The sequence below is a fragment of the Lepisosteus platostomus genome, chromosome 8 (genome assembly GCF_059453375.1).
Source record: "Lepisosteus platostomus isolate fLepPlt1 chromosome 8, fLepPlt1.hap1, whole genome shotgun sequence".
NCBI lineage: Eukaryota > Metazoa > Chordata > Actinopteri > Semionotiformes > Lepisosteidae > Lepisosteus > Lepisosteus platostomus.
In genome coordinates, this window is record NC_142618.1 from 59,621,345 (window position 1) to 59,631,562 (window position 10,218).

The window sequence follows — 10,218 nt, forward strand, 5'->3', positions numbered from 1 at the left end:
TGCCAGAATATGGTGACAGAGACACTTACCTTGAAATGGTCAACTGAGGACTAATTGGTCTTTAAAGATCCTGAAGACTTGGAAGAGTAGGTGTGCTATCTTCTGTGTAGCAAGCCTACTGCACTTAAGAATATGGTGAAGGAAGTCCCCTTAGCAAAGTGCATTATAAACAGGCAGAATTATTTACTTCTATTATTTATAATAGAACAAAGGAATTTTTCACTCTGAAAGTCAGTAATTTAAAACATTAAACCACACAAAATGTCATAGGATAATGACCTAACATGCAGTTCTGCTGAAACTTCTCACAACAAAATTTGGCAAGGCATGTTAACTGCTTTGTACATTCGCCTCTATAGTTCTAACGAATACATTTTGTGAAGCCTTGTTTTTTCAGTATAATAAGGTATGTGGACAAAATAAATATGGAATTTTCTGACATTTGAACTAGTGTTCAATCTCACAACCCCTCTTCAGGAGTTAAAAACAACGCAGACAACGTGAATTTGACTAAATAGTGTCTCCTATTTCTCCTATTCCACTCACAGAACTGTTCTTCCCATGAGTGAGTCTCATAGTAAAACATCTCCACAACACCCTTTTGTGAAGCTCCGCAATACTTTTGAACATAAGGCTACATCTCATGGTACAGTATGTTAAAATGAGCATATGAAAATAAACTTAGACACCATGGTTAATGATGAACTGTATTTGTACTACCCCTAATGCCTTATTTAAAGTACTCTGTTAGCTGGAACCATTATGGTGTAAAGTGGGATTATAAAAGAGAAAGACAAAGTCAGGATTCAAGCCAGAACTAGTAATGACTTTGATAAAGCATTCACATATATTTTTTTCCAACCTTCACTGGAAGATTTCCCAGTGCCATAGTAGCTGGTGAGCACTTTAAGCTTATGTTGTTTTGCAACTCCAGTCAATTAAGAAAAAATGTTCACAAGAACATACTTGCACATGTGGCTTATGTAAGTAAAGCAAATGAGACGCTCAGCACGCAGGTCTGCCATCAAGAGGCTTTTCATGAAGGGTATGAGAGATTCCAGGATATCCTTCATGAGCTGAACTCTGATGACCATAAAGCTTTAATGTAATTGGAGCATTAAACATGCCTATATTTTCACTTAATTCAGAATTAATTTAATATGAGGATGAGGTTGTAAAATTGCTAATTAAATTGTTCTGTAAAACTGAAATGGCGTGAGGATTTACCAAATGAATAAATCCCACAACACTATTTGGGCTATATCAATATTCTATTAATATGCAGCATGCCAGGGGTCTTGGCTGGTATGCTAGTCACAGCTGAGAGGATGTGACAGGCATGCAGAAAGCAACAAAATGAAGGACATAAAATTCATTGTGACAGCAACCTTGGAGATCATCCCAGGCCAAAGTCTAGGGTACTAAATCAAAGAAGTAAACTCAAAAGAACATAATGGAGTCAATGTTGTCATTATTATGACAAGCTGCTGTATATACAATATGCCATGTACTGTATGCTCTAATAAGAATATCTAGGGTTTGTCACAACAGGTTCTCTGTGCAACGCAAAAGCTTGTGTTTCCTTTGCGGATCATCTGTAAACACACATCTATGCGTTTATTTTCTGCTGATGTACTGTAACAGGGTTCATGCACTGATCCCGATTACCGAAGTGACATCACCCCCCTCTGAAATTTAGACACTCTGCTAGGACACAGGACCCCGTCTCTTTGTGTGGTGGAGTAATCCACTGTCCAGGCAGTGGCGCTCCACACGGTCAAATTTAGGAAGCAGCTGGGATCGCACCCCTGCAGGGGTGAGAAGAGCTTGTTGTTGTGTCCTGGATTTCCCTGGCTGACATCTATCGGTTGCCGAGGTTTCTGTAGAAAAGAGTAGGAGGAATTTAGAAGGAGAGAATACAGTGGGGCTCCTGAGCTGAACCCGTTACAGACGTGTCGTCAAAACCCTCTGAAAACTAGACGGTGCAGAAGCCTGCCACAGCAGTGGACCTGCTCTTTTGGTGGCGTTATCTGGTGTGTAGGAAGTGGCACAGTGTGTGCTCAGAGAGCACAAGCGAGCAGGAGTGGATCCTGGCACGGCCGAGGAAAGCTGCACTCATCACGCTAAAAGACTTGTAATCCCAGATTCAGGATAAACATTAGCCAGGGGTTTCACAGACCCTACTTATCTCTAATCCTAGACTACTTCATTCTACTTTAGGCATGCACATTTGGGGATTGGGTGCAAAGGTACCCCTAGATGGATTACAGGTAGTTGCATGTGTGAATCCCATGTGGTTTGGATCAAATAGCACCTTTAAGTAGTGCCCTCTCTACATAGGTGATTGATACCCTTTGTGTCAACCATTACCCTGTGTTTAAGCATGCAAATCATGTACCATGTACTGGCAGACATATTCTACAGAGGCCACTAGCACATCCCTGCAATCTGTGCAGCTACTTTCATATGAGAAAAGTCGACAGTAAATGCTTATGGTTGATGGAAGAAACCCGAATTCCCTCAAGAACATACAGTACTTCCTTCCTTATGGGCCGTGCTATCAATACTGCATGAATAAAATTGGTGAACCTGTCTCTTGTCTAAAAAAAAGCGATGCACAAATGCACAAACGCTCATTTCTTATCCTGCATGTGTTATGATGTGTTATGATATTTTGGTGACCAATTTTTATTCAGTCAATTTATTTTGGTAATGAATTTGGTAACTTTGGTAAAAACAATAAACACAAGATTTCAGGTCACAATGAGAATTATTGTACTGAACACACCACACAGCAAATAGAAAAAATTAAAAAAGGAGAAAAGGCACCTTGATCTGAATTTTATTTCATGTGCAGAGTTATAACAAGGGAATGTTGCTGACAATATTAATGTTCTTGAAAAGAACAAGTGTCATTTACTATCTGATGTGACGAAATGATGCCTGATGAACTTGTTTTCCTGCACTGAAGTAAAAAACATGATTGGTGATTTCTGGGAAGACACAGCTGGGTAGTCAACAGGGCATAATCTGGGTAAAATCCCTGTACTGCTGCCCCAGTAATGGGAATGGATCACCTGTTTTGTTTTCTGTCAGTGTGGTGGAGACATTTGAAAATAAACACTTGGAGCTTGTTGCAACCTCCAGAAGAGTGGTTTCCAGAGATTCTGTGTGTTTTCTCTTCTGTCCAGTCCCTCTGTGACAAAAATGGAAAGGACACAGGGATTATTTCTCTCAGTTAATAATAATAATTGCTTACTTATATAGTGCTTTTCTGGAGATTCCACTCAAAGCGCTTTACAGGTAATGGGGACTCCCCTCCACCACCACCAATGTGCAGCATCCACCTGGATGATGCGACGGCAGCCATAGTGCGCCAGAATACTCACCACACATCAGCTCTCAGTGGGGAGGAGAGCAGAGTAATGTAGCCAATTCATAGATGGGGATTATTAGGAGGCCATGATTGGTGAGGGCCAATGGGAAATTTGGCCAGGACGCCGGGGTAACACCCCTACTCTTTTCGAGAAACGCCCTGGGATTTTTAATGACCACAGAGAGTCAGGACCTCGGTTTTAAGTCTCATCCGAAGGACGGCGCCTGCTTACAGTATAGTGTCCCCGTCACTATACTGGGGCATTAGGACCCACATGGACTGCAGGGTGAGCGCCCCCTGCTGGCCCCACTAACACCTCTTCCAGCAGCAACCATAGTTTTTCCCAGGAGGTCTCCCATCCAGGTACTGACCAGGCTCAAACCTGCTTAGCTTCAGTGGGTTACCAGTTGTGAGTTGCAGGGTGATATGGCTGCTGGCAGACCCTGTGGAAGATCTATTTTCTTGACATTGGTATGATGGGAGTACCCCTGCCAGCTCAATAATTCTGTGTTCAAGATTCTCTGGAGAATTAGGCTGTCCATTATCAATGGAGTATTAACATATCCATTATGTCTCCTTTAGCTGGCAGGAAACCAGAGCACCCAGGAATTACCCAGGTAAAAATGCTCGGAAAAACCTGCAAACTGCACCAAGTTTCAGAAATGTATATGAAACTGAACCCAGGGACTATACACTGTGACACAGCACTAACTGCCACGCCACTGGGCCACTCTAAAGTTAATAATTAATAATATTTATGTACAGGTGTGATGAACAATTAACATTTATTTACGGTAATTTTCCTGTTCTCCAATCTGATATCGATAGATACTTTATTGTCCACTGCTGTGGAAATTTGTCTTTGGTTTCCCCCACAGAAGTACAGAAGCACAGAAGTCACATAAAATCACATTAAATCACAACAACATACATTATACATTAATAAATGGATAAATAAATAGGTAGTGGGGGGACTACACTTACATACTGTACCTTCATTGAGCAGTTATATTGCAAAGGGGACAAAGGACTGATAAATGTTTTTATTTGAATTTGGTTCCCTTCACTGTGCCATCTTCCTGATGGGAATATTATGAATTGAGAATGGAGTGGGAGAGTGGAATCACCTAAGATATTTCTTGCCATTCTGAGAACTGTATTATGATATAAATCGCAGGGCTGCTGTTCCCCAGTTATGTTTCCTGCCAATTTCACAGTTCTGGACTGTTTGGGTTTGCTTTTCAACCTTATGTTTTCATACCAAACTGTCAATATATTATATATGGAATTCAAATGACTTAGACTATTGAAGACTTAATTTAATATGCATATATTCTAATAAATGCATTTCAGATTCATTCACTAACTTACAGTCATGCTTAACTAATGAAACCATCAGGTACATTTAAATTAGTTCAAGTTCTGTTTATAGACAAAGATAATGGGCTTTGCTAACATTTTTATTTTGTTCCATTTTGCTTGGTTTTTTTATGCTTTGGCAATCAACAGTTTTTGAGTGCCATGACAAGTTGCATAAAAATTATATTGGGGTGTATTGTATTTATCTTAATCATTTTTTTTCTTTTGTTTTAATGTGAGTTTTGGAAATTGCAAAAACTGAGAGACTTCCATTAGCTAAAGAACAGAGATAAATCACTCGTGATTCTAGGCAAATTATACATGAGATGCTAAAAAAAAGACTGATGAAGGTTGTTTGATGACTGGTTTCTGGAAACTTGTTCTGTGCATAAATTAGAAAACACAATGGGATGGCGCTTAGGCAAACGAGTCAAGGGCCTGTTTGAGATTGTTTTGTTTCCAATTTACCTGTCAAAGTGAAGCGTGTTCTGTGCTCATGACAGACTGCCCCATTCCACAGTGTGCAGGCTGTCTTCACACCTCACTGGGACTGTGTAAAGTGGCATGTGGTGTCTCTATCCGGTGTGCGTGTGTGAAGAGATGACAGCAGCTTCTCAAGGTGAAAGTTTAGTTCTGAATAAAATCCGATGTGCTCTGTCAAGTGTCAATCAGAGTCAAGGCACTCTGCAAGAATATTTCTTCAGCGTTGCTTCAGTTTGCACACTCACATTATGACACATGCCCTTAGAGTCTAAGGTTAGTGTAGGAGTATGAATTACCCTAGCAGGAGCAGTATCTAAGGCTTAGACACTGCTACTGCATAGGAAATTCATACTCCTACGCTAACCAAATGAGATTCGGCAAAGCACTGATGACAGTCTTGTCAGCTTAAAAAATCTTAAAACTTACTGCTACTCATTATACAGCGCTACCAAATGCAACTTCTATTATATAAATAAGAAATCAAGCTGTGATTTGTACAACAAACATAAACATACAGGAGAAACTATGCATACCTTCACTTCAGACTTGACTCATTCAGGTTTTCTGGCTGTTTATCTTCACAGGGATCCCAAATTGAAAGTCTGAGATGTCAAGGTAGTTTTATTTAAATTCTTCCATGCTAAGTGCAGCTCTTCTAGTTTAGCTAACTGACATCTTGAGCCCAAGCATTGCATATTGCTAACTGTTGTAGGGAGTTCCCTAGAGCACTGGTCCCAAACCCCGGTCCTGGAGGAACACGTTGTCTTCAAAGTGTTCCTCCTATCATACTATTTACTATTTTCGGCTTATTAACAAAGCTGGTTTCAGATCTTAAAAGGTGGAATACTGTTTGTAATTTGTACCAATTTCTGAGTTTCAAAACTGCCCTCATTCAGGTACGCTTCCTGGAATGTCACGAATTGGACTTGTTGAAGGAAAAACTGCTGGATGTAGGCGTGCCTGATGATGCACTGTCATTACCACCTGGAGTAATCAGTAAAAGCTGCTCAGTGTTTAATTAACCAAGAGCTGTTTAGTCAGAAACAACAGCCAGTGAGTTTAAGTGAAACTGTGTAAAGTTTTGTGTGCTGAAGCTCTTGCAAACACTAACCTTGAGGTCTGGTATGTTTGACACTCTAGACTGACTGAAGAAACAAGTTAAAACTAAACAAGCAAGCATATCAATTAAGTCATCAATCAGCACTGGAGATTTAGAGCTCAGCGGGAATGAAAGATGCCTACAAAAAGTAAGTTATGAACCTGTCCTTGATTAATCCAACATCCTGTTTAATTTGCTCTAGTGCTTGCGGAGCACACTGTCTGACTGCTTTGTAATATCCGAAATCAAAGCAACTTTCTAACACATGTACTATAACTGAGATTCCTGTAACCAAAGCAAAGCGTTGTTCAAAATAAAGCAATCAGAAGTTAAAGAGATCATAAGCTTTAGAAAGGTTTAGAGCTCAGCTGGAGAGAAGGGACTACTGTCCTTGAGTGACCAGAGAATTAGATGGAGTTGAATTGCTCTGGGATGGGACAAGCTTGTGCTTCAGCTGTGCTTGTCTTCTGACCAGTGCATCCTAGAATCACAAGACAAATGCAAGGCAGCAGAAGTCCTGCAGAATTCAGGATTTTTCCTGGACTTCCTTGATTTCTCCCATTTCATTATGTGATTGGGGCAGTAAAACACCTGGCAAACGCCTTAGTTTGACATGTTCTTTGAAAGAGAACTGAGTTTAGAAAGAGGAAAGTGTTTCTACAGTAGGTTCTCCTGGGGGGTGCGAACACTAAACTCTTTCAAACGGTAGGAAAGAAACATTACACCTGCCTTTCAATTAAATTAAATTATAATTTACTATTAGAATGATATAATTTCATTTTAATATGTTTGATTTAGTTTCTAGACTTTCGTAGATTTGCTACCTTCATCGAAAGTTTTATATCTATATATTTTACAAGGAAAATCATAGTCTCATTTTCAACAATGACCAGATGAGATGGGGTAGTGCTTCTATGTTTTCTAAATAATAAAAATAAATCTTAATATGTCTTTTTGTAACATAATTGATAGTACATAAAGATCGCAATTCTCTCTTTTTTGTTACGTGCTCTGTAAATTGATTCTGCCACACTAACCTATGTATCTATCTACCTATGTTTTATATTGTAATATCCCCCAATTAGAACATTATTGTACGCTACTTCATCAGAGGCTAAAGTAATCAAGATTAATCTCTGTAGCTGACACGCACTGTTTGCTAAGGAACACACAGTACAATTGCTTAGGGCAAGCATCATTAAGAAATGCAATAAAATTAGGAAAACTGATTATATTTCAAAAGTCGGTAGCAAAATAAAAAACAGTTCGAAACCTCCAATTAAAGCAATTGTAGTCATTGAAAATCAACCATTTAATTTCATTATTATAATATTTGTGAACACATTTCTGGAAGTGGGAAAACAGTGTCCAGTGAGTAAATATGTATAAACCTGCATAAATATGTAACTGAAGACAGGGAATACTAGTATTGATCTGCTATGGAACCCTATATTTTTAACTCTATTCATTGATTAACAGGTAAATGGAAAAAAAATCTAATTTGTTAGAAAAATCTCTAACAGGTTATTTCCTATCTGTTAATGCTTCTTCAAACTAATGCATGCGCAATCATTTTATAATATTCATGTATTCGTATCTAATACTGATGCGGCTATATGTGCATGTTCAGCTGATTAGTTATTTAATAAGCATGAAACCTGCAGTCTGAGGAGAATCCTGTTTGAAAACAAATGCATGCAGAAGAATGTGACTGTATGTGGGAAAGGTGCTAACTGGAAGTGTGGAGCTACAGTACATTCCAGCCATCACATTTTCCAATATGATTAAGTACCACGTCATGTTTAAAGACTACGAAAAGACACCTGGAGTACCAGAAAAACCTCCGTCATTTTCTGTCCCATTAAGTCACCTTACGTGGCATTCATTGAATAAATTCAATTATCTGCACTGTCTGCAATGCCATTCCCTGGCACAAGAGTCTTCATGGAAATTCAAGGTACAACGCATCTGACATTCACTTAAAGAAGTATTACTGTACTACTGTAGTTAAGATCCTTAACCCTAATGGAAATCACCAAGAGATTATTTTAAAAAATATATTTCCTGAGTTACAGTGTCAAAGCAAAACAACAAATATTGTGTTTTCCACATAATCTAAAACATAGTACCCCACACATTTTGAGAACTGTGGAATACAAATGTGAGGATTACATACATACAGTATACAACATATAGAGATTATAAACTTGTGAGTCACAGCCCCAGTGATACAAGGAATATCAAATATAAATAGGAAATATTATTGTCACATTACATAGAAAAATTCTAATATAAAACAAATGTTTTGTGCATTCATGTATTTATTTAACAATTGCACATTTCAAATAAAACATAATTAGGATTACTAAGACTTTGTTTAGGATTATTTGTTATTATGTGTTCCTAAAAGGAATCTAATCTAAAAGAGTAGGGGTGTAACCCCGGTGTCATGGCCAAATTTCCAATTGGCCCTTACCAATCATGGCCTCCTAATAATCCCCCTCTATGAATTGGCTTCATTACTCTGCTCTCCTCCCCACTGATAGCTGATGTGTGGTGAGCGTTCTGGCGCACTATGGCTGCCGTCGCATCATCCAGGTGGGGGCTGCACATTGGTGGTGGTGGAGGGGATCCCCACTACCTGTAAAGCGCTTTGAGTGGAGTGTCCAGAAAAGTGCTATATAAGTGTAAGCAATTATTATTATTATTATTATTATTATTATTATTATTATTATTATTATTATTATTATTATTATTATTATTATTATTGTTCAGCCATGTCTCAGGAAGGATATTTACTATACTCCAGAAGCTCTGTACAGACATTTCTGGGAACCCTGTAAATTGTTTGTTGTTCATTACTTATTTACCCAAATGCAATATACTGTTACAATAAAAATACAAATACACAATGGAACAAGTAAATGTTAATTCCACTCTGAAAAGCACAAAGAACCAACATTTTGGCTGTTGAGCCTTCTTTGTATACTGTATGTGCATGTTTGTAAAGTGCTTACAAGGGAATTTATTGGCCTAAATTAACTGAGAATTAATTTTTGCAATATTGTAGACTTCAGAGGATAATTACACACAAGAAGGGGGAGCTAAAATTCTAAATACGAAATACGAAAAGAAAGGTAAATTCATCATTTTTCAGAATCATCTCACAAATCGTGGGGATCATATGCTGTAAGTAGTATTTTTTCAACAGCAAAACATGAAACTCTTCCGGTCCCAGACGGAACGTCTGACCATTGCAGAGTTACACCCAGAAACGCTGGGGGTACAGACCAGTGTAGAATATTTTAAGTCTTTTTTGCCATGTACTGTATTAGTCAATAATTGTTACCTGTATAGGTGCAGATTTACAATGAGTAAACAGTCGCAATTTCGGTTTCATCTTTTTCATCTCAGACCCCCAGTGAGACAGAAAAAAAAACACAGCAGCATGGAAAAAGTGAACAAAATCGACAAGATTGATGGCTTCATTTTCACTACTGAATAAACTAGTTTTTTTTAAGTCTGTTTATTCTCAGTTTATTAGTTAATAGAAGCATTTATCAATTTCAGAAAAAAAGTCATATTTTTGCTTAAGCAATAATTGCATTTTTAAATCCTCATTAGAGTTTCCATGCATACATAATCCAATTTAAGAAATACAGTGGAGAAGTGAGGGATTAATACCTTGTCCTTCCTCTGGTAAACTATAAGCTGCAGCAGGAACATTAGGCCTATCACAGTTGCTAGCTTTGAAAACTGTTTATGCCTGATAAGAACAGGGCCTTGTAAGTCAACTTCAGAAATAGTGAAGATGACTATGTAATAATGTATTTCAGTAATGGTAAGCACACTGTGTCAGCAGTGTAGAAATATTGTGCGGTATATTATCTATTGAAATATT

At 38.2% G+C, this 10,218-nt stretch overlaps 1 long non-coding RNA gene across 1 annotated transcript; it reads right to left on the bottom strand.

Moving 5' to 3' along the window:
• Positions 1-402: 402 nt before the first annotated feature.
• LOC148657623 (uncharacterized) lies at positions 403-6,152 on the bottom strand. Its single transcript, XR_015941101.1, has 3 exons — positions 5,752-6,152; positions 3,078-3,196; positions 403-1,880 (listed from the first exon to the last, which is right to left on the bottom strand). It is a non-coding gene; the product is annotated as an uncharacterized LOC148657623 (long non-coding RNA).
• Between the last annotated feature and the right edge of the window lie 4,066 nt (positions 6,153-10,218).